Source organism: Colletes latitarsis, unplaced genomic scaffold, assembly GCF_051014445.1.
Source record: "Colletes latitarsis isolate SP2378_abdomen unplaced genomic scaffold, iyColLati1 scaffold0013, whole genome shotgun sequence".
In the NCBI taxonomy this organism is placed as follows: Eukaryota; Metazoa; Arthropoda; class Insecta; order Hymenoptera; family Colletidae; genus Colletes; species Colletes latitarsis.
The window spans coordinates 8,930,912-8,956,833 of NW_027488368.1; positions in this window are offsets into that span (position 1 = coordinate 8,930,912).

Consider the following 25,922-nt stretch of genomic DNA (forward strand, 5'->3'; position numbering starts at 1 on the left):
CTCATACTTTCGCATTATTCGCATACTTGTTGGCCAGATCCTGGCGTTTTTCTGGCTTGGACCATGTAGTAATGTGGTACCACACAGAAACAGTGAATTAAACCTGGTTGCGAATAATATTTTAGAGGATAACGCTGGTTATGTCTGGGATAGTTCTGGTATTTGCAATCATCTGGCTCGTACTTTCGCATTTTTCGCTTACTTGTTGGCCTGATCCTAGCCTTTTTATGGTTTGGATCACGGAGTAATGTGGTACCACACCGAAACTGTCAATTAAACCTGGTTGCGTCAAATATTTTAGAGGGTAACGCCGGTTATGTCTCGGTTAGGTCTGGGATTTGCCCTCATCTGCCTCGTACTTTCGCACTTTTTGCATACTTCTTGGCCAGAACCTGGGCTTTTTCTGGTTTGGATCACGTAGTATCGCGGTACCACACCGAAACAGTCAATTACACCTGGTTGCGATTACTATTTTGGAGGATAACGCCAGTTATGTCTGGGTTTGGTCTGGTATTTGCCCTCATCTGGCTCGTACTTTCGCGTTTTTCGCATTGTTGTTGGCCTGATCCTGGGCTTTTTCTGGTTTGGATCACGTAGTAATGTGGTACCACACTGAGACAGTCTATAGAAGCTGGTTCCGATTAGTATTTTGGAGGGTAACGCCGGTTATGTCTCGGTTAGGTCTGGTATTTGCAATCATCTGGCTCATACTTTCGCGTTTTTCTCATAGTTGTTGGCCAGATCCTGTGTTTTTTCTGGTTTGGATCCCGTAGTAATGTGGTTCCACACCGAAACAGTCAATTAAACCGGGTTGCGATTTCTATTTTGGAGGATAACGCCGGTTATGTCTGGGTTTGGTCTGGTATTTGCCCTCTTCTGGCTCGTACTTTCGCTTTTTTCGCATTGTTGTTGGCCAGATCCTGGGTTTTTTTCTGGTTTGGATCCCGTAGTAATGCGGTTCCATACCGAAACAGTCAATTAAACCTGGTTGCGATTTATATTTTAGAGGATAACGCCGGTTTTGTCTGGGTTAGGTCTGGTATTTGCCCTCATCTGGCTCGTACTTTCGCGTTTTTTGCATACTTGTTGGCCGGATCCTGAGATTTTTCTGGTTTGTATCCCGTAGTAATGTGGTTCCACACCGAAGCAGACAATTAAACCTGTTTGCGATTAATATTTTAGAGGATATCGCCGGTTATGTCTCGATTAGGTCTGGGATTTGCCCTCATCTGGCTCATACTTTCGCATTTTTCGCATACTAGTTGGCCAGATCCTGGCCTTCTTCTCGCTTGGACCACGTAGTAAAGTGGTACCACACAGAAACAGCCAATTAAACCTAGGTCCGATTAATATTTTACAGGATAACGCGGGTTATGTCTGGGTTAGGTCTGGTATTTGCCCCTATCTGGCTCGTACATTCGCACTTTTCGCATAGTTGTTGGCCAGATCCTGGGTTTTTGCTGGCTTCGACCACGCAGTAATGTGGTGCCACACTGAAACAGCCAATTAAGCCTGGTTCCGATTAAAATTTTAGAGGATAACGCCGGTTATGTCTGGGTTAGGTCTGGTATTTGCCCTCATCTGGCTCGTACTTTCGCATTTTTCGCATACTTGTTGGCCAGATCCTGGCCTTTTACTGGTTTGGATCACTTAGTAACGCGGTACCACACCGGAGCTGTCAATTAAACCAGGATGCGATTAATATTTTAGAGGATAACGCGAGTTATGTATCGGTTAGGTCCAGGATTTGCCGTCATCTGTCTCGTACTTTCGCGTTTTTCGCATACTTGTTGGACAGATCCTGCATTTTATCTGGTTTGGATCCCGTAGTAATGTGGTTCCACACCGAAGCAGTCAATTAAACCTGTTTGCGATTAATATTTTAGGGGATATCGCCGGTTATGTCTCGGTTAGGTCTGGGATTTGCCCTCATCTGGCTCATACTTTCGCATTTTTAGCATACTTGTTGGCCAGATCCTGGCCTTCTTCTGGCTTGGACCACGCCGTAATGTGGTGTCACACTGAAACAGCCAATTAAACCTGGTTCCGATTAGTATTTTAGAGGAGAACGCCGGTAATGTCTCGGTTCGGTCTGGTATTTGCCCTCATCTGGCTCGTTCTTTCACATTTTTCGCATACTTGATGGCCAGATCCCGCTCTTTTTCTGGCTTGGACCACGTAGTAAAGTGGTACCACACAGAAACAGTCAATTAAACCTGGGTCCGATTAATATTTTAGAGGATAACGCGGGTTATGTCTGGGTTAGGTCTGGTATTTGCCCTCACCTGGCTCGTACTTTCGCATTTCTCGCATACTTGTTGGCCAGATGTTGGGTTTTTTGTGGATTGTATCCCGTCGTAGTGTGGTTCCACACCGAAACAGTTAATTAAACCTGGTTGCGATTAATATTTTAGAGGATAACGCCGGTTATGTCTTGGTTAGGTCTGGTATTTGCCCCCATCTGGGTCGTACTTTCGCATTTTTCGCTTACTTCTTGGCCAGATCCTAGCCTTTTTATGGTTTGGATCACGTAGTAATGCGGTACCACACCGAAACAGTCAATTAAACCTGGTTGCGATTAATATTTTAGAGGATAACGCGGGTTATGTCTCGGTTAGGTCTAAGATTTGCCGTGATCTGTCTCGTACTTTCGCGTTTCTTGCATACTTGTTGGCCAGATCCTGCGTTTTATCTGGTTTGGATCCCGTAGTAATGTGGTTCCACACCGAAACGGTCAATTAAACCTGGTTGCGAATAATATTTTTGAAGATAACGCTGGTTATGTCTGGGATAGTTCTGGTATTTGCCCTCATCTGGCTCATACATTCGCGTTTTTCGCATACTTGTTGGCCAGATCCTGGCGTTTTTCTGGCTTGGACCACGTAGTAATGTGGTACCACACAGAAACAGTGAATTAAACCTGGTTGCGAATAATATTTTAGAGGATAACGCTGGTTATGTCTGGGATAGTTCTGGTATTTGCAATCATCTGGCTCGTACTTTCGCATTTTTCGCTTACTTGTTGGTCTGATCCTAGCCTTTTTATGGTTTGGATCACGTAGTAATGTGGTACCACACCGAAACAGTCAATTAAATGTGGTTGCGATTACTATTTTGGAGGATAACGTCGGTTGTGTCTGGGTTTGGTCTGGTATTTGCAATCATCTGGCTCATATTTTCGCATTATTCGCATACTAGTTGGCCAGATCCTGGGGTTTTTCTGGCTTGGACCACGTAGTAATGTGGTACCACACAGAAACAGTGAATTAAACCTGGTTGCGAATAATATTTTAGAGGATAACGCTGGTTATGTCTGGGATAGTTCTGGTATTTGCAATCATCTGGCTCGTACTTTCGCATTTTTCGCTTACTTGTTGGTCTGATCCTAGCCTTTTTATGGTTTGGATCACGTAGTAATGTGGTACCACACCGAAACAGTCAATTAAATGTGGTTGCGATTACTATTTTGGAGGATAACGTCGGTTGTGTCTGGGTTTGGTCTGGTATTTGCAATCATCTGGCTCATATTTTCGCATTATTCGCATACTAGTTGGCCAGATCCTGGCGTTTTTCTGGCTTGGACCACGTAGTAATGTGGTACCACACAGAAACAGTGAATTAAACCTGGTTGCGAATAATATTTTAGAGGATAACGCTGGTTATGTCTGGGATAGTTCTGGTATTTGCAATCATCTGGCTCGTACTTTCGCATTTTTCGCTTACGTGTTGGCCTGATCCTAGCCTTTTTATGGTTTGGATCACGGAGTAATGTGGTACCACACCGAAACTGTCAATTAAACCTGGTTGCGTCAAATATTTTAGAGGATAACGCCGGTTATGACTCGGTTAGGTCTGGGATTTGCCCTCATCTGCCTCGTACTTTCGCACTTTTTGCATACTTCTTGGCCAGAACCTGGGCTTTTTCTGGTTTGGATCACGTAGTAACGCGGTACCACACCGAAACAGTCAATTACACCTGGTTGCGATTACTATTTTGGAGGATAACGCCAGTTATGTCTCGGTTAGGTCTGGGATTTGCCCTCATCTGGCTCATACTTTCGCATTTTTAGCATACTTGTTGGCCAGATCCTGGCCTTCTTCTGGCTTGGACCACGCCGTAATGTGGTGTCACACTGAAACAGCCAATTAAACCTGGTTCCGATTAGTATTTTAGAGGAGAACGCCGGTAATGTCTCGGTTCGGTCTGGTATTTGCCCTCATCTGGCTCGTTCTTTCACATTTTTCGCATACTTGATGGCCAGATCCCGTTCTTTTTCTGGCTTGGACCACGTAGTAAAGTGGTACCACACAGAAACAGTCAATTAAACCTGGGTCCGATTAATATTTTAGAGGATAACGCGGGTTATGTCTGGGTTAGGTCTGGTATTTGCCCTCATCTGGCTCGTACTTTCGCATTTCTCGCATACTTGTTGGCCAGATGTTGGGTTTTTTGTGGATTGTATCCCGTCGTAGTGCGGATCCACACCGAAACAGTTAATTAAACCTGGTTGCGTCAAATATTTTAGAGGATAACGCCGGTTATGTCTCGGTTAGGTCTGGGATTTGCCCTCATCTGCCTCGTACTTTCGCACTTTTTGCATACTTCTTGGCCAGAACCTGGGCTTCTTCTGGTTTGGATCACGTAGTAACGCGGTACCACACCGAAACAGTCAATTACACCTGGTTGCGATTACTATTTTGGAGGATAACGCCAGTTATGTCTGGGTTTGGTCTGTGATTTGCCCTCATCTGGCTTATTTTCGCGTTTTTCGCATTGTTGTTGGCCAGATCCTGGGCTTTTTCTGGTTTGGATCACGTAGTAATGTGGTACCACACTGAGACAGTCTATAGAAGCTGGTTCCGATTAGTATTTTGGAGGGTAACGCCGGTTATGTCTCGGTTAGGTCTGGTATTTGCAATCATCTGGCTCATACTTTCGCATTATTCGCATACTTGTTGGCCAGATCCTGGCGTTTTTCCGGCTTGGACCACGTAGTAATGTGGTACCACACAGAAACAGTGAATTAAACCTGGTTGCGAATAATATTTTAGAGGATAACGCTGGTTATGTCTGGGATAGTTCTGGTATTTGCAATCATCTGGCTCGTACTTTCGCATTTTTCGCTTACTTGTTGGCCTGATCCTAGCCTTTTTATGGTTTGGATCACGGAGTAATGTGGTACCACACCGAAACTGTCAATTAAACCTGGTTGCGTCAAATATTTTAGAGGGTAACGCCGGTTATGTCTCGGTTAGGTCTGGGATTTGCCCTCATCTGCCTCGTACTTTCGCACTTTTTGCATACTTCTTGGCCAGAACCTGGGCTTTTTCTGGTTTGGATCACGTAGTATCGCGGTACCACACCGAAACAGTCAATTACACCTGGTTGCGATTACTATTTTGGAGGATAACGCCAGTTATGTCTGGGTTTGGTCTGGTATTTGCCCTCATCTGGCTCGTACTTTCGCGTTTTTCGCATTGTTGTTGGCCTGATCCTGGGCTTTTTCTGGTTTGGATCACGTAGTAATGTGGTACCACACTGAGACAGTCTATAGAAGCTGGTTCCGATTAGTATTTTGGAGGGTAACGCCGGTTATGTCTCGGTTAGGTCTGGTATTTGCAATCATCTGGCTCATACTTTCGCGTTTTTCTCATAGTTGTTGGCCAGATCCTGTGTTTTTTCTGGTTTGGATCCCGTAGTAATGTGGTTCCACACCGAAACAGTCAATTAAACCGGGTTGCGATTTCTATTTTGGAGGATAACGCCGGTTATGTCTGGGTTTGGTCTGGTATTTGCCCTCTTCTGGCTCGTACTTTCGCTTTTTTCGCATTGTTGTTGGCCAGATCCTGGGTTTTTTTCTGGTTTGGATCCCGTAGTAATGCGGTTCCATACCGAAACAGTCAATTAAACCTGGTTGCGATTTATATTTTAGAGGATAACGCCGGTTTTGTCTGGGTTAGGTCTGGTATTTGCCCTCATCTGGCTCGTACTTTCGCGTTTTTTGCATACTTGTTGGCCGGATCCTGAGATTTTTCTGGTTTGTATCCCGTAGTAATGTGGTTCCACACCGAAGCAGACAATTAAACCTGTTTGCGATTAATATTTTAGAGGATATCGCCGGTTATGTCTCGATTAGGTCTGGGATTTGCCCTCATCTGGCTCATACTTTCGCATTTTTCGCATACTAGTTGGCCAGATCCTGGCCTTCTTCTCGCTTGGACCACGTAGTAAAGTGGTACCACACAGAAACAGCCAATTAAACCTAGGTCCGATTAATATTTTACAGGATAACGCGGGTTATGTCTGGGTTAGGTCTGGTATTTGCCCCTATCTGGCTCGTACATTCGCACTTTTCGCATAGTTGTTGGCCAGATCCTGGGTTTTTGCTGGCTTCGACCACGCAGTAATGTGGTGCCACACTGAAACAGCCAATTAAGCCTGGTTCCGATTAAAATTTTAGAGGATAACGCCGGTTATGTCTGGGTTAGGTCTGGTATTTGCCCTCATCTGGCTCGTACTTTCGCATTTTTCGCATACTTGTTGGCCAGATCCTGGCCTTTTACTGGTTTGGATCACTTAGTAACGCGGTACCACACCGAAGCTGTCAATTAAACCAGGATGCGATTAATATTTTAGAGGATAACGCGAGTTATGTATCGGTTAGGTCCAGGATTTGCCGTCATCTGTCTCGTACTTTCGCGTTTTTCGCATACTTGTTGGACAGATCCTGCATTTTATCTGGTTTGGATCCCGTAGTAATGTGGTTCCACACCGAAGCAGTCAATTAAACCTGTTTGCGATTAATATTTTAGGGGATATCGCCGGTTATGTCTCGGTTAGGTCTGGGATTTGCCCTCATCTGGCTCATACTTTCGCATTTTTAGCATACTTGTTGGCCAGATCCTGGCCTTCTTCTGGCTTGGACCACGCCGTAATGTGGTGTCACACTGAAACAGCCAATTAAACCTGGTTCCGATTAGTATTTTAGAGGAGAACGCCGGTAATGTCTCGGTTCGGTCTGGTATTTGCCCTCATCTGGCTCGTTCTTTCACATTTTTCGCATACTTGATGGCCAGATCCCGCTCTTTTTCTGGCTTGGACCACGTAGTAAAGTGGTACCACACAGAAACAGTCAATTAAACCTGGGTCCGATTAATATTTTAGAGGATAACGCGGGTTATGTCTGGGTTAGGTCTGGTATTTGCCCTCACCTGGCTCGTACTTTCGCATTTTTCGCATACTTGTTGGCCAGATCCTGGCCTTTTACTGGTTTGGATCACTTAGTAACGCGGTACCACACCGAAGCTGTCAATTAAACCAGGATGCGATTAATATTTTAGAGGATAACGCGAGTTATGTATCGGTTAGGTCCAGGATTTGCCGTCATCTGTCTCGTACTTTCGCGTTTTTCGCATACTTGTTGGACAGATCCTGCATTTTATCTGGTTTGGATCCCGTAGTAATGTGGTTCCACACCGAAGCAGTCAATTAAACCTGTTTGCGATTAATATTTTAGGGGATATCGCCGGTTATGTCTCGGTTAGGTCTGGGATTTGCCCTCATCTGGCTCATACTTTCGCATTTTTAGCATACTTGTTGGCCAGATCCTGGCCTTCTTCTGGCTTGGACCACGCCGTAATGTGGTGTCACACTGAAACAGCCAATTAAACCTGGTTCCGATTAGTATTTTAGAGGAGAACGCCGGTAATGTCTCGGTTCGGTCTGGTATTTGCCCTCATCTGGCTCGTTCTTTCACATTTTTCGCATACTTGATGGCCAGATCCCGCTCTTTTTCTGGCTTGGACCACGTAGTAAAGTGGTACCACACAGAAACAGTCAATTAAACCTGGGTCCGATTAATATTTTAGAGGATAACGCGGGTTATGTCTGGGTTAGGTCTGGTATTTGCCCTCACCTGGCTCGTACTTTCGCATTTCTCGCATACTTGTTGGCCAGATGTTGGGTTTTTTGTGGATTGTATCCCGTCGTAGTGTGGTTCCACACCGAAACAGTTAATTAAACCTGGTTGCGATTAATATTTTAGAGGATAACGCCGGTTATGTCTTGGTTAGGTCTGGTATTTGCCCCCATCTGGGTCGTACTTTCGCATTTTTCGCTTACTTCTTGGCCAGATCCTAGCCTTTTTATGGTTTGGATCACGTAGTAATGCGGTACCACACCGAAACAGTCAATTAAACCTGGTTGCGATTAATATTTTAGAGGATAACGCGGGTTATGTCTCGGTTAGGTCTAAGATTTGCCCTCATCTGGCTCGTACTTTCGCATTTTTCGCATACTTGTTGGACAGATCATGGGTTTTATCTGGTTTGGATCCCGTAGTAATGTGGTTCCACACCGAAACGGTCAATTAAACCTGGTTGCGAATAATATTTTTGAAGATAACGCTGGTTATGTCTGGGATAGTTCTGGTATTTGCAATCATCTGGCTCCTACTTTCGCGTTTCTCGGATACTAGTTGGCCAAATCCTGGGATTTTTCAGGTTTTGATCCCGTAGTAATGTGGTTCAACACCGAAACGGTCAATTAAACCCGGCTGCGATTAATATTTTATAGGATAACGTCGGTGATGTCTGGGTTAGGTCTGGTATTTGCCCTCATCTGGCTCGTACTTTCGCATTTTTCGCATACTTGTTGGACAGATCATGGGTTTTTTGTGGATTGGATCCCGTCGTAGTGTGGTTCCACACCGAAACAATTAATTAAACCTGGTTGCGATTAATATTTTAGAGGATAACGCCGGTTATGTCTTGGTTAGGTCTGGTATTTGCCCTCATCTGGCTCATACATTCGCGTTTTTCGCATACTTGTTGGCCAGATCCTGGCGTTTTTCTGGCTTGGACCACGTAGTAATGTGGTACCACACAGAAACAGTGAATTAAACCTGGTTGCGAATAATATTTTAGAGGATAACGCTGGTTATGTCTGGGATAGTTCTGGTATTTGCAATCATCTGGCTCGTACTTTCGCATTTTTCGCTTACTTGTTGGTCTGATCCTAGCCTTTTTATGGTTTGGATCACGTAGTAATGTGGTACCACACCGAAACAGTCAATTAAATGTGGTTGCGATTACTATTTTGGAGGATAACGTCGGTTGTGTCTGGGTTTGGTCTGGTATTTGCAATCATCTGGCTCATATTTTCGCATTATTCGCATACTAGTTGGCCAGATCCTGGCGTTTTTCTGGCTTGGACCACGTAGTAATGTGGTACCACACAGAAACAGTGAATTAAACCTGGTTGCGAATAATATTTTAGAGGATAACGCTGGTTATGTCTGGGATAGTTCTGGTATTTGCAATCATCTGGCTCGTACTTTCGCATTTTTCGCTTACGTGTTGGCCTGATCCTAGCCTTTTTATGGTTTGGATCACGGAGTAATGTGGTACCACACCGAAACTGTCAATTAAACCTGGTTGCGTCAAATATTTTAGAGGATAACGCCGGTTATGACTCGGTTAGGTCTGGGATTTGCCCTCATCTGCCTCGTACTTTCGCACTTTTTGCATACTTCTTGGCCAGAACCTGGGCTTTTTCTGGTTTGGATCACGTAGTAACGCGGTACCACACCGAAACAGTCAATTACACCTGGTTGCGATTACTATTTTGGAGGATAACGCCAGTTATGTCTCGGTTAGGTCTGGGATTTGCCCTCATCTGGCTCATACTTTCGCATTTTTAGCATACTTGTTGGCCAGATCCTGGCCTTCTTCTGGCTTGGACCACGCCGTAATGTGGTGTCACACTGAAACAGCCAATTAAACCTGGTTCCGATTAGTATTTTAGAGGAGAACGCCGGTAATGTCTCGGTTCGGTCTGGTATTTGCCCTCATCTGGCTCGTTCTTTCACATTTTTCGCATACTTGATGGCCAGATCCCGTTCTTTTTCTGGCTTGGACCACGTAGTAAAGTGGTACCACACAGAAACAGTCAATTAAACCTGGGTCCGATTAATATTTTAGAGGATAACGCGGGTTATGTCTGGGTTAGGTCTGGTATTTGCCCTCATCTGGCTCGTACTTTCGCATTTCTCGCATACTTGTTGGCCAGATGTTGGGTTTTTTGTGGATTGTATCCCGTCGTAGTGCGGATCCACACCGAAACAGTTAATTAAACCTGGTTGCGTCAAATATTTTAGAGGATAACGCCGGTTATGTCTCGGTTAGGTCTGGGATTTGCCCTCATCTGCCTCGTACTTTCGCACTTTTTGCATACTTCTTGGCCAGAACCTGGGCTTCTTCTGGTTTGGATCACGTAGTAACGCGGTACCACACCGAAACAGTCAATTACACCTGGTTGCGATTACTATTTTGGAGGATAACGCCAGTTATGTCTGGGTTTGGTCTGTGATTTGCCCTCATCTGGCTTATTTTCGCGTTTTTCGCATTGTTGTTGGCCAGATCCTGGGCTTTTTCTGGTTTGGATCACGTAGTAATGTGGTACCACACTGAGACAGTCTATAGAAGCTGGTTCCGATTAGTATTTTGGAGGGTAACGCCGGTTATGTCTCGGTTAGGTCTGGTATTTGCAATCATCTGGCTCATACTTTCGCGTTTTTCTCATAGTTGTTGGCCAGATCCTGTGTTTTTTCTGGTTTGGATCCCGTAGTAATGTGGTTCCACACCGAAACAGTCAATTAAACCGGGTTGCGATTTCTATTTTGGAGGATAACGCCGGTTATGTCTGGGTTTGGTCTGGTATTTGCCCTCTTCTGGCTCGTACTTTCGCTTTTTTCGCATTGTTGTTGGCCAGATCCTGGGTTTTTTTCTGGTTTGGATCCCGTAGTAATGCGGTTCCATACCGAAACAGTCAATTAAACCTGGTTGCGATTTATATTTTAGAGGATAACGCCGGTTTTGTCTGGGTTAGGTCTGGTATTTGCCCTCATCTGGCTCGTACTTTCGCGTTTTTTGCATACTTGTTGGCCGGATCCTGAGATTTTTCTGGTTTGTATCCCGTAGTAATGTGGTTCCACACCGAAGCAGACAATTAAACCTGTTTGCGATTAATATTTTAGAGGATATCGCCGGTTATGTCTCGATTAGGTCTGGGATTTGCCCTCATCTGGCTCATACTTTCGCATTTTTCGCATACTAGTTGGCCAGATCCTGGCCTTCTTCTCGCTTGGACCACGTAGTAAAGTGGTACCACACAGAAACAGCCAATTAAACCTAGGTCCGATTAATATTTTACAGGATAACGCGGGTTATGTCTGGGTTAGGTCTGGTATTTGCCCCTATCTGGCTCGTACATTCGCACTTTTCGCATAGTTGTTGGCCAGATCCTGGGTTTTTGCTGGCTTCGACCACGCAGTAATGTGGTGCCACACTGAAACAGCCAATTAAGCCTGGTTCCGATTAAAATTTTAGAGGATAACGCCGGTTATGTCTGGGTTAGGTCTGGTATTTGCCCTCATCTGGCTCGTACTTTCGCATTTTTCGCATACTTGTTGGCCAGATCCTGGCCTTTTACTGGTTTGGATCACTTAGTAACGCGGTACCACACCGAAGCTGTCAATTAAACCAGGATGCGATTAATATTTTAGAGGATAACGCGAGTTATGTATCGGTTAGGTCCAGGATTTGCCGTCATCTGTCTCGTACTTTCGCGTTTTTCGCATACTTGTTGGACAGATCCTGCATTTTATCTGGTTTGGATCCCGTAGTAATGTGGTTCCACACCGAAGCAGTCAATTAAACCTGTTTGCGATTAATATTTTAGGGGATATCGCCGGTTATGTCTCGGTTAGGTCTGGGATTTGCCCTCATCTGGCTCATACTTTCGCATTTTTAGCATACTTGTTGGCCAGATCCTGGCCTTCTTCTGGCTTGGACCACGCCGTAATGTGGTGTCACACTGAAACAGCCAATTAAACCTGGTTCCGATTAGTATTTTAGAGGAGAACGCCGGTAATGTCTCGGTTCGGTCTGGTATTTGCCCTCATCTGGCTCGTTCTTTCACATTTTTCGCATACTTGATGGCCAGATCCCGCTCTTTTTCTGGCTTGGACCACGTAGTAAAGTGGTACCACACAGAAACAGTCAATTAAACCTGGGTCCGATTAATATTTTAGAGGATAACGCCGGTTATGTCTTGGTTAGGTCTGGTATTTGCCCCCATCTGGGTCGTACTTTCGCATTTTTCGCTTACTTCTTGGCCAGATCCTAGCCTTTTTATGGTTTGGATCACGTAGTAATGCGGTACCACACCGAAACAGTCAATTAAACCTGGTTGCGATTAATATTTTAGAGGATAACGCGGGTTATGTCTCGGTTAGGTCTAAGATTTGCCGTGATCTGTCTCGTACTTTCGCGTTTCTTGCATACTTGTTGGCCAGATCCTGCGTTTTATCTGGTTTGGATCCCGTAGTAATGTGGTGCCACACCGAAACGGTCAATTAAACCTGGTTGCGAATAATATTTTTGAAGATAACGCTGGTTATGTCTGGGATAGTTCTGGTATTTGCAATCATCTGGCTCCTACTTTCGCGTTTCTCGGATACTAGTTGGCCAAATCCTGGGATTTTTCAGGTTTTGATCCCGTAGTAATGTGGTTCAACACCGAAACGGTCAATTAAACCCGGCTGCGATTAATATTTTATAGGATAACGTCGGTGATGTCTGGGTTAGGTCTGGTATTTGCCCTCATCTGGCTCGTACTTTCGCATTTTTCGCATACTTGTTGGACAGATCATGGGTTTTTTGTGGATTGGATCCCGTCGTAGTGTGGTTCCACACCGAAACAATTAATTAAACCTGGTTGCGATTAATATTTTAGAGGATAACGCCGGTTATGTCTTGGTTAGGTCTGGTATTTGCCCTCATCTGGCTCGTACTTTCGCATTTTTCGCTTACTTGTTGACCTGATCCTAGCCTTTTTATGGTTTGGATCACGTAGTAATGCGGTACCACACCGAAACAGTCAATTAAACCTGGTTGCGATTAATAATTTAGAGGATAACGCCGATTATGTCTCGGTTAGGTCTGGGACTTGCCCTCATCTGGCTCTTACATTCGCACTTTTCGCATAGTTGTTGGCCAGATCCAGGCCTTTTTCTTTTTTGGATCACTTAGTAATGTGGTACCACACTGAAACAGTCAATAGAAGCTGGTTCCGATTAGTATTTTAGAGGATAACGCTGGTTATGTCTGGGTTAGTTCTGGTATTTGCAATCATCTGGCTCATACTTTCGCGTTCTTCGCATACTTGTTGGCCAGATCCTGCGTTTTATCTGGTTTGGATCCCGCAGTAATGTGGTTTCACACCGAAGCTGTCAATTAAACCTGTTTGCGATTAATATTTTAGAGGATATCGCCGGGTATGTCTGGGTTAGGTCTGGTATTTGCCCTCCTCTGGCTCGTACTTTCGCGTTTTTCGCATACTTGTTGGCCAAATCCTGGGATTTTTCAGGTTTTGATATCGAAGTAATGTGGTTCCACACCGAAACGGTCAATTAAACCTGGTTGCGAATAATATTTTAGAGGATAACGCTGGTTATGTCTGGGATAGTTCTGGTATTTGCAATCATCTGGCTCATACTTTCGCGTTTTTCGCATAGTTGTTGGCCAGATCCTGGGTTTTTTCTGGTTTGGATCCCGTAGTAATGTGGTTCCACACCGTAACAGTCAATTAAACCTGGTTGCGATTAATATTTTAGAGGATAACGCCGGTTACGTCAAGGTTAGGTTTGGTATTTGCCCTCATCTGGCTCGTACTTTCGCATTTTTCGCATACTTGTTGGCCAGCTCCTGGCCTTCTTCTGGCTTGGACCACGCAGTAATGTGGTGCCACACTGAAACAGCCAATTAAACCTGGTTGCGATAAATATTTTAGAGGATACCGCCGGTTATGTCTCGGTTAGGTCTGGGATTTGCCCTCATCTGCCTCGTACTTTCGCGTTTATCGCATACTTGTTGGCCAGATCCTGGCCTTTTTCTGGTTTGGATCACGTAGTAATGTGGTACCACACAGAAACAGTCAATAGAAGCTGGTTCCGATTAGTATTTTAAAGGATAACGCTGGTTATGTATGGGTTAGTTCTGGTATTTGCAATCATCTGGCTCATACATTCGCGTTTTTCGCATACTTGTTGGCCAGATCCTGCGTTTTATCTGGTTTGGATCCCGTAGTAATGTGGTTCCACACTGAGACAGTCTATAGAAGCTGGTTCCGATTAGTATTTTGGAGGGTAACGCCGGTTATGTCTCGGTTAGGTCTGGTATTTGCAATCATCTGGCTCATACTTTCGCGTTTTTCGCATAGTTGTTGGCCAGATCCTGGGTTTTTTCTGGCTTGGATCCCGTAGTAATGTGGTACCACACAGAAACAGTCAATAGAAGCTGGTTCCGATTAGTATTTTAGAGGATAACGCCGGTTACGTCAAGGTTAGGTTTGGTATTTGCCCTCATCTGGCTCGTACTTTCGCATTTTTCGCATACTTGTTGGCCAGATCCTGGCCTTCTTCTGGCTTGGACCACGCAGTAATGTGGTGCCACACTGAAACAGCCAATTAAACCTGGTTGCGATAAATATTTTAGAGGATACCGCCGGTTATGTCTCGGTTAGGTCTGGGATTCGCCCTCATCTGCCTCGTACTTTCGCGTTTATCGCATACTTGTTGGCCAGATCCTGGCCTTTTTCTGGTTTGGATCACGTAGTAATGTGGTACCACACAGAAACAGTCAATAGAAGCTGGTTCCGATTAATATTTTAGAGGATAACGCTGGTTATGTATGTGTTAGTTCTGGTATTTGCAATCATCTGGCTCATACATTCGCGTTTTTCGCATACTTGTTGGCCAGATCCTGGCCTTTTTCTGGTTTGGATCCCGTAGTAATGTGGTTGCACACCGAAGCAGTCAATTAAACCGGGTTGCGATTTCTATTTTGGAGGATAACGCCGGTTATGTCTGGGTTTGGTCTGGTATTTGCCCTCTTCTGGCTCGTACTTTCGCTTTTTTCGCATTGTTGTTGGCCAGATCCTGGGTTATTTTCTGGTTTGGATCCCGTAGTAATGTGGTTCCATACCGAAACAGTCAATTAAACCTGGTTGCGATTTATATTTTAGAGGATAACGCCGGTTTTGTCTGGGTTAGGTATGGTATTTGCCCTCATCTGGCTCGTACTTTCGCGTTTTTCGCATACTTGTTGGCCAGATCCTGAGATTTTTCTGGTTTGTATCCCGTAGTAATGTGGTTCCACGCCGAAGCAGTCAATTAAACCTGTTTGCGATTAATATTTTAGAGGATATCGCCGGTTATGTCTCGGTTAGGTCTGGGATTTGCCCTCATCTGGCTCATACTTTCGCATTTTTCGCATACTTGTTGGCCAGATCCTGGCCTTCTTCTCGCTTGGACCACGCAGTAATGTGGTTCCACACTGAAACGGCCAATTAAACCTGGTTCCGATTAGTATTTTAGAGGATAACGCCGGTAATGTCTCGGTTTGGTCTGGTATTTGCTCTCATGTGGCTCGTTCTTTCGCATTATTCGCATACTTGTTGGCCAGATCCTGGCGTTTTTCTGGCTTGGACCACGTAGTAATGTGGTACCACACAGAAACAGTGAATTAAACCTGGTTGCGAATAATATTTTAGAGGATAACGCTGGTTATGTCTGGGATAGTTCTGGTATTTGCAATCATCTGGCTCGTACTTTCGCATTTTTCGCTTACTTGTTGGCCTGATCCTAGCCTTTTTATGGTTTGGATCACGGAGTAATGTGGTACCACACCGAAACTGTCAATTAAACCTGGTTGCGTCAAATATTTTAGAGGATAACGCCGGTTATGTTTCGGTTAGGTCTGGGATTTGCCCTCATCTGCCTCGTACTTTCGCACTTTTTGCATACTTCTTGGCCAGAACCTGGGCTTTTTCTGGTTTGGATCACGTAGTAACGCGGTACCACACCGAAACAGTCAATTACACCTGGTTGCGATTACTGTTTTGGAGGATAACGCCAGTTATGTCTGGGTTTGGTCTGTGATTTGCCCTCATCTGGCTCGTACTTTCGCGTTTTTCGCATTGTTGTTGGCCAGATCCTGGGCTTTTTCTGGTTTGCATCACGTAGTAATGTGGTGTCACACTGAAACAGCCAATTAAACCTGGTTCCGATTAGTATTTTATAGGAGAACGCCGGTTATGTCTTGGTTAGGTCTGGTATTTGCCCTCATCTGGCTCGTACTTTCGCATTTTTCGCTTACTTGTTGACCTGATCCTAGCCTTTTTATGGTTTGGATCACGTAGTAATGCGGTACCACACCGAAACAGTCAATTAAACCTGGTTGCGATTAATAATTTAGAGGATAACGCCGATTATGTCTCGGTTAGGTCTGGGACTTGCCCTCATCTGGCTCTTACATTCGCACTTTTCGCATAGTTGTTGGCCAGATCCAGGCCTTTTTCTTTTTTGGATCACTTAGTAATGTGGTACCACACTGAAACAGTCAGTAGAAGCTGGTTCCGATTAGTATTTTAGAGGATAACGCTGGTTATGTCTGGGTTAGTTCTGGTATTTGCAATCATCTGGCTCATACTTTCGCGTTCTTCGCATACTTGTTGGCCAGATCCTGCGTTTTATCTGGTTTGGATCCCGCAGTAATGTGGTTTCACACCGAAGCTGTCAATTAAACCTGTTTGCGATTAATATTTTAGAGGATATCGCCGGGTATGTCTGGGTTAGGTCTGGTATTTGCCCTCATCTGGCTCGTACTTTCGCGTTTTTCGCATACTTGTTGGCCAAATCCTGGGATTTTTCAGGTTTTGATATCGAAGTAATGTGGTTCCACACCGAAACGGTCAATTAAACCTGGTTGCGAATAATATTTTAGAGGATAACGCTGGTTATGTCTGGGATAGTTCTGGTATTTGCAATCATCTGGCTCATACTTTCGCGTTTTTCGCATAGTTGTTGGCCAGATCCTGGGGTTTTTCTGGTTTGGATCCCGTAGTAATGTGGTTCCACACCGTAACAGTCAATTAAACCTGGTTGCGATTAATATTTTAGAGGATAACGCCGGTTACGTCAAGGTTAGGTTTGGTATTTGCCCTCATCTGGCTCGTACTTTCGCATTTTTCGCATACTTGTTGGCCAGCTCCTGGCCTTCTTCTGGCTTGGACCACGCAGTAATGTGGTGCCACACTGAAACAGCCAATTAAACCTGGTTGCGATAAATATTTTAGAGGATACCGCCGGTTATGTCTCGGTTAGGTCTGGGATTTGCCCTCATCTGCCTCGTACTTTCGCGTTTATCGCATACTTGTTGGCCAGATCCTGGCCTTTTTCTGGTTTGGATCACGTAGTAATGTGGTACCACACAGAAACAGTCAATAGAAGCTGGTTCCGATTAGTATTTTAAAGGATAACGCTGGTTATGTATGGGTTAGTTCAGGTATTTGCAATCATCTGGCTCATACATTCGCGTTTTTCGCATACTTGTTGGCCAGATCCTGCGTTTTATCTGGTTTGGATCCCGTAGTAATGTGGTTCCACACTGAGACAGTCTATAGAAGCTGGTTCCGATTAGTATTTTGGAGGGTAACGCCGGTTATGTCTCGGTTAGGTCTGGTATTTGCAATCATCTGGCTCATACTTTCGCGTTTTTCGCATAGTTGTTGGCCATATCCTGGGTTTTTTCTGGCTTGGATCCCGTAGTAATGTGGTACCACACAGAAACAGTCAATAGAAGCTGGTTCCGATTAGTATTTTAGAGGATAACGCCGGTTACGTCAAGGTTAGGTTTGGTATTTGCCCTCATCTGGCTCGTACTTTCGCATTTTTCGCATACTTGTTGGCCAGATCCTGGCCTTCTTCTGGCTTGGACCACGCAGTAATGTGGTGCCACACTGAAACAGCCAATTAAACCTGGTTGCGATAAATATTTTAGAGGATACCGCCGGTTATGTCTCGGTTAGGTCTGGGATTTGCCCTCATCTGCCTCGTACTTTCGCGTTTATCGCATACTTGTTGGCCAGATCCTGGCCTTTTTCTGGTTTGGATCACGTAGTAATGTGGTACCACACAGAAACAGTCAATAGAAGCTGGTTCCGATTAGTATTTTGGAGGATAACGCTGGTTATGTATGTGTTAGTTCTGGTATTTGCAATCATCTGGCTCATACATTCGCGTTTTTCGCATACTTGTTGGCCAGATCCTGGCCTTTTTCTGGTTTGGATCCCGTAGTAATGTGGTTCCACACCGAAACAGTCAATTAAACCTGGTTGCGATTATTATTTTAGAGGATAACGCCGGTTACGTCAAGGTTAGGTTTGGTATTTGCCCTCATCTGGCTCGTACTTTCGCATTTTTCGCATACTTGTTGGCCAGATCCTGGCCTTTTTCTGGTTTGGATCACGTAGTAACGCGGTACCACACCGAAACAGTCAATTAAACCAGGTTGCGATTAATATTTTAGAGGGTAATGCGAGTTATGTATCGGTTAGGTCTAGGATTTGCCGTCATCTGTCTCGTACTTTCGCGTTTTTCGCATACTTGTTGGCCAGATCCTGCGTTTTATCTGGTTTGGATCCTGTAGTAATGTGGTTCCACACCGAAGCAGTCAATTAAACCGGGTTGCGATTAATATTTTAGAGGATAACGCCGGTTACGTCAAGGTTAGGTTTGGTATTTGCCCTCATCTGGCTCGTACTTTCGCATTTTTCGCATAATTGTTGGCCAGCTCCTGGCCTTCTTCTGGCTTGGACCACGCAGTAATGTGGTGCCACACTGAAACAGCCAATTAAACCTGGTTGCGATAAATATTTTAGAGGATACCGCCGGTTATGTCTCGGTTAGGTCTGGGATTTGCCCTCATCTGCCTCGTACTTTCGCGTTTATCGCATACTTGTTGGCCAGATCCCGTTCTTTTTCTGGCTTGGACCACGTAGTAAAGTGGTACCACACAGAAACAGTCAATTAAACCTGGGTCCGATTAATATTTTAGAGGATAACGCGGGTTATGTCTGGGTTAGGTCTGGTATTTGCCCTCATCTGGCTCGTACTTTCGCATTTCTCGCATACTTGTTGGCCAGATGTTGGGTTTTTTGTGGATTGTATCCCGTCGTAGTGCGGATCCACACCGAAACAGTTAATTAAACCTGGTTGCGTCAAATATTTTAGAGGATAACGCCGGTTATGCCTCGGTTAGGTCTGGGATATGCCCTCATCTGCCTCGTACTTTCGCACTTTTTGCATACTTCTTGGCCAGAACCTGGGCTTTTTCTGGTTTGGATCACGTAGTAACGCGGTACCACACCGAAACAGTCAATTACACCTGGTTGCGATTACTGTTTTGGAGGATAACGCCAGTTATGTCTGGGTTTGGTCTGTGATTTGCCCTCATCTGGCTCGTACTTTCGCGTTTTTCGCATTGTTGTTGGCCAGATCCTGGGCTTTTTCTGGTTTGCATCACGTAGTAATGTGGTGTCACACTGAAACAGCCAATTAAACCTGGTTCCGATTAGTATTTTAGAGGAGAACGCGGGTTATGTCTTGGTTAGGTCTGGTATTTGCCCTCATCTGGCTCGTACTTTCGCATTTTTCGCTTACTTGTTGACCTGATCCTAGCCTTTTTATGGTTTGGATCACGTAGTAATGCGGTACCACACCGAAACAGTCAATTAAACCTGGTTGCGATTAATAATTTAGAGGATAACGCCGATTATGTCTCGGTTAGGTCTGGGACTTGCCCTCATCTGGCTCTTACATTCGCACTTTTCGCATAGTTGTTGGCCAGATCCAGGCCTTTTTCTTTTTTGGATCACTTAGTAATGTGGTACCACACTGAAACAGTCAATAGAAGCTGGTTCCGATTAGTATTTTAGAGGATTACGCTGGTTATGTCTGGGTTAGTTCTGGTATTTGCAATCATCTGGCTCATACTTTCGCGTTCTTCGCATACTTGTTGGCCAGATCCTGCGTTTTATCTGGTTTGGATCCCGCAGTAATGTGGTTTCACACCGAAGCTGTCAATTAAACCTGTTTGCGATTAATATTTTAGAGGATATCGCCGGGTATGTCTGGGTTAGGTCTGGTATTTGCCCTCATCTGGCTCGTACTTTCGCGTTTTTCGCATACTTGTTGGCCAAATCCTGGGATTTTTCAGGGTTTGATATCGAAGTAATGTGGTTCCACACCGAAACGGTCAATTAAACCTGGTTGCGAATAATATTTTAGAGGATAACGCTGGTTATGTCTGGGATAGTTCTGGTATTTGCAATCATCTGGCTCATACTTTCGCGTTTTTCGCATAGTTGTTGGCCAGATCCTGGGTTTTTTCTGGTTTGGATCCCGTAGTAATGTGGTTCCACACCGTAACAGTCAATTAAACCTGGTTGCGATTAATATTTTAGAGGATAACGCCGATTACGTCAAGGTTAGGTTTGGTATTTGCCCTCATCTGGCTCGTACTTTCGCATTTTTCGCATACTTGTTGGCCAGCTCCTGGCCTTCTTCTGGCTTGGACCACGCAGTAATGTGGTGCCACACTGAAACAGCCAATTAAACCTGGTTGCGATAAATATTTTAGAGGATACCGCCGGTTATGTCTCGGTTAGGTCTGGGATTTGCCCTCATCTGCCTCGTACTTTCGCGTTTATCGCATACTTGTTGGCCAGATCCTGGCCTTTTTCTGGTTTGGATCACGTAGTAATGTGGTACCACACAGAAACAGTCAATAGAAGCTGGTTCCGATTAGTATTTTAAAGGATAACGCTGGTTATGTATGGGTTAGTTCTGGTATTTGCAATCATCTGGCTCATACATTCGCGTTTTTCGCATACTTGTTGGCCAGATCCTGCGTTTTATCTGGTTTGGATCCCGTAGTAATGTGGTTCCACACTGAGACAGTCTATAGAAGCTGGTTCCGATTAGTATTTTGGAGGGTAACGCCGGTTATGTCTCGGTTAGGTCTGGTATTTGCAATCATCTGGCTCATACTTTCGCGTTTTTCGCATAGTTGTTGGCCAGATCCTGGGTTTTTTCTGGCTTGGATCCCGTAGTAATGTGGTACCACACAGAAACAGTCAATAGAAGCTGGTTCCGATTAGTATTTTAGAGGATAACGCCGGTTACGTCAAGGTTAGGTTTGGTATTTGCCCTCATCTGGCTCGTACTTTCGCATTTTTCGCATACTTGTTGGCCAGATCCTGGCCTTCTTCTGGCTTGGACCACGCAGTAATGTGGTGCCACACTGAAACAGCCAATTAAACCTGGTTGCGATAAATATTTTAGAGGATACCGCCGGTTATGTCTCGGTTAGGTCTGGGATTTGCCCTCATCTGCCTCGTACTTTCGCGTTTATCGCATACTTGTTGGCCAGATCCTGGCCTTTTTCTGGTTTGGATCACGTAGTAATGTGGTACCACACAGAAACAGTCAATAGAAGCTGGTTCCGATTAGTATTTTAGAGGATAACGCTGGTTATGTATGTGTTAGTTCTGGTATTTGCAATCATCTGGCTCATACATTCGCGTTTTTCGCATACTTGTTGGCCAGATCCTGGCCTTTTTCTGGTTTGGATCCCGTAGTAATGTGGTTCCACACCGAAACAGTCAATTAAACCTGGTTGCGATTATTATTTTAGAGGATAACGCCGGTTACGTCAAGGTTAGGTTTGGTATTTGCCCTCATCTGGCTCGTACTTTTGCATTTTTCGCATACTTGTTGGCCAGATCCTGGCCTTTTTCTGGTTTGGATCACGTAGTAACGCGGTACCACACCGAAACAGTCAATTAAACCAGGTTGCGATTAATATTTTAGAGGGTAATGCGAGTTATGTATCGGTTAGGTCTAGGATTTGCCGTCATCTGTCTCGTACTTTCGCGTTTTTCGCATACTTGTTGGCCAGATCCTGCGTTTTATCTGGTTTGGATCCTGTAGTAATGTGGTTCCACACCGAAGCAGTCAATTAAACCGGGTTGCGATTTCTATTTTGGAGGATAACGCCGGTTATGTCTGGGTTTGGTCTGGTATTTGCCCTCTTCTGGCTCGTACTTTCGCTTTTTTCGCATTGTTGTTGGCCAGATCCTGGGTTATTTTCTGGTTTGGATCCCGTAGTAATGTGGTTCCATACCGAAACAGTCAATTAAACCTGGTTGCGATTTATATTTTAGAGCATAACGCCGGTTTTGTCTGGGTTAGGTATGGTATTTGCCCTCATCTGGCTCGTACTTTCGCGTTTTTCGCATACTTGTTGGCCAGATCCTGAGATTTTTCTGGTTTGTATCCCGTAGTAATGTGGTTCCACACCGAAGCAGTCAATTAAACCTGTTTGCGATTAATATTTTAGAGGATATCGCCGGTTATGTCTCGGTTAGGTCTGGGATTTGCCCTCATCTGGCTCATACTTTCGCATTTTTCGCATACTTGTTGGCCAGATCCTGGCCTTCTTCTCGCTTGGACCACGCAGTAATGTGGTTCCACACTGAAACGGCCAATTAAACCTGGTTCCGATTAGTATTTTAGAGGATAACGCCGGTAATGTCTCGGTTTGGTCTGGTATTTGCTCTCATGTGGCTCGTTCTTTCGCATTTTTCGCATACTTGTTGGCCAGATCCCGGCCTTTTTCTGGCTTGGACCACGTAGTAATGTGGTACCACACCGAAACAGTCAATTAAATGTGGTTGCGATTACTATTTTGGAGGATAACGTCGGTTGTGTCTGGGTTTGGTCTGGTATTTGCAATCATCTGGCTCATACTTTCGCATTATTCGCATACTTGTTGGCCAGATCCTGGCGTTTTTCTGGCTTGGACCACGTAGTAATGTGGTACCACACAGAAACAGTGAATTAAACCTGGTTGCGAATAATATTTTAGAGGATAACGCTGGTTATGTCTGGGATAGTTCTGGTATTTGCAATCATCTGGCTCGTACTTTCGCATTTTTCGCTTACTTGTTGGCCTGATCCTAGCCTTTTTATGGTTTGGATCACGGAGTAATGTGGTACCACACCGAAACTGTCAATTAAACCTGGTTGCGTCAAATATTTTAGAGGGTAACGCCGGTTATGTCTCGGTTAGGTCTGGGATTTGCCCTCATCTGCCTCGTACTTTCGCACTTTTTGCATACTTCTTGGCCAGAACCTGGGCTTTTTCTGGTTTGGATCACGTAGTATCGCGGTACCACACCGAAACAGTCAATTACACCTGGTTGCGATTACTATTTTGGAGGATAACGCCAGTTATGTCTGGGATTGGTCTGGTTTTTGCCCTCATCTGGCTCGTACTTTCGCGTTTTTCGCAATGTTGTTGGCCAGATCCTGGGCTTTTTCTGGTTTGGATCACGTAGGAATGTGGTACCACACTGAGACAGTCTATAGAAGCTGGTTCCGATTAGTATTTTGGAGGGTAACGCCGGTTATGTCTCGGTTAGGTCTGGTATTTGCAATCATCTGGCTCATACTTTCGCGTTTTTCTCAGAGTTGTTGGCCAGATCCTGTGTTTTTTCTGGTTTGGATCCCGTAGTAATGTGGTTCCACACCGAAACAGTCAATTAAACCGGGTTGCGATTTCTATTTTGGAGGATAACGCCGGTTATGTCTGGGTTTGGTCTGGTATTTGCCCTCTTCTGGCTCGTACTTTCGCTTTTTTCGCATTGTTGTTGGCCAGATCCTGGGTTTTTTTCTGGTTTGGATCCCGTAGTAATGCGGTTCCATACCGAAACAGTCAATTAAACCTGGTTGCGATTTATATTTTAGAGGATAACGCCGGTTTTGTCTGGGTTAGGTCTGGTATTTGCCCTCATCTGGCTCGTACTTTCGCGTTTTTTGCATACTTGTTGGCCAGATCCTGAGATTTTTCTGGCTTGTATCCCGTAGTAATGTGGTTCCACACCGAAGCAGTCAATTAAACCTTTTTGCGATTAATATTTTAGAGGATATCGCCGGTTATGTCTCGATTAGGTCTGGGATTTGCCCTCATCTGGCTCATACTTTCGCATTTTTCGCATACTAGTTGGCCAGATCCTGGCCTTCTTCTCGCTTGGACCACGTAGTAAAGTGGTACCACACAGAAACAGCCAATTAAACCTAGGTCCGATTAATATTTTACAGGATAACGCGGGTTATGTCTGGGTTAGGTCTGGTATTTGCCCTTATCTGGCTCGTACATTCGCACTTTTCGCATAGTTGTTGGCCAGATCCTGGGTTTTTGCTGGCTTCGACCACGCAGTAATGTGGTGCCACACTGAAACAGCCAATTAAGCCTGGTTCCGATTAAAATTTTAGAGGATAACGCCGGTTATGTCTGGGTTAGGTCTGGTATTTGCCCTCATCAGGCTCGTACTTTCGCATTTTTCGCATACTTGTTGGCCAGATCCTGGCCTTTTACTGGTTTGGATCACTTAGTAACGCGGTACCACACCGAAGCTGTCAATTAAACCAGGATGCGATTAATATTTTAGAGGATAACGCGAGTTATGTATCGGTTAGGTCCAGGATTTGCCGTCATCTGTCTCGTACTTTCGCGTTTTTCGCATACTTGTTGGACAGATCCTGCATTTTATCTGGTTGGGATCCCGTAGTAATGTGGTTCCACACCGAAGCAGTCAATTAAACCTGTTTGCGATTAATATTTTAGGGGATATCGCCGGTTATGTCTCGGTTAGGTCTGGGATTTGCCCTCATCTGGCTCATACTTTCGCATTTTTAGCATACTTGTTGGCCAGATCCTGGCCTTCTTCTGGCTTGGACCACGCCGTAATGTGGTGTCACACTGAAACAGCCAATTAAACCTGGTTCCGATTAGTATTTTAGAGGAGAACGCCGGTAATGTCTCGGTTCGGTCTGGTATTTGCCCTCATCTGGCTCGTTCTTTCACATTTTTCGCATACTTGATGGGCAGATCCCGCTCTTTTTCTGGCTTGGACCACGTAGTAAAGTGGTACCACACAGAAACAGTCAATTAAACCTGGGTCCGATTAATATTTTAGAGGATAACGCGGGTTATGTCTGGGTTAGGTCTGGTATTTGCCCTCACCTGGCTCGTACTTTCGCATTTCTCGCATACTTGTTGGCCAGATGTTGGGTTTTTTGTGGATTGTATCCCGTCGTAGTGTGGTTCCACACCGAAACAGTTAATTAAACCTGGTTGCGATTAATATTTTAGAGGATAACGCCGGTTATGTCTTGGTTAGGTCTGGTATTTGCCCCCATCTGGGTCGTACTTTCGCATTTTTCGCTTACTTCTTGGCCAGATCCTAGCCTTTTTATGGTTTGGATCACGTAGTAATGCGGTACCACACCGAAACAGTCAATTAAACCTGGTTGCGATTAATATTTTAGAGGATAACGCGGGTTATGTCTCGGTTAGGTCTAAGATTTGCCGTGATCTGTCTCGTACTTTCGCGTTTCTTGCATACTTGTTGGCCAGATCCTGCGTTTTATCTGGTTTGGATCCCGTAGTAATGTGGTTCCACACCGAAACGGTCAATTAAACCTGGTTGCGACTAATATTTTTGAAGATAACGCTGGTTATGTCTGGGATAGTTCTGGTATTTGCAATCATCTGGCTCCTACTTTCGCGTTTTTCGGATACTAGTTGGCCAAATCCTGGGATTTTTCAGGTTTTGATCCCGTAGTAATGTGGTTCAACACCGAAACGGTCAATTAAACCCGGCTGCGATTAATATTTTATAGGATAACGTCGGTGATGTCTGGGTTAGGTCTGGTATTTGCCCTCATCTGGCTCGTACTTTCGCATTTTTCGCATACTTGTTGGACAGATCATGGGTTTTTTGTGGATTGGATCCCGTCGTAGTGTGGTTCCACACCGAAACAATTAATTAAACCTGGTTGCGATTAATATTTTAGAGGATAACGCCGGTTATGTCTTGGTTAGGTCTGGTATTTGCCCTCATCTGGCTCGTACTTTCGCATTTTTCGCTTACTTGTTGACCTGATCCTAGCCTT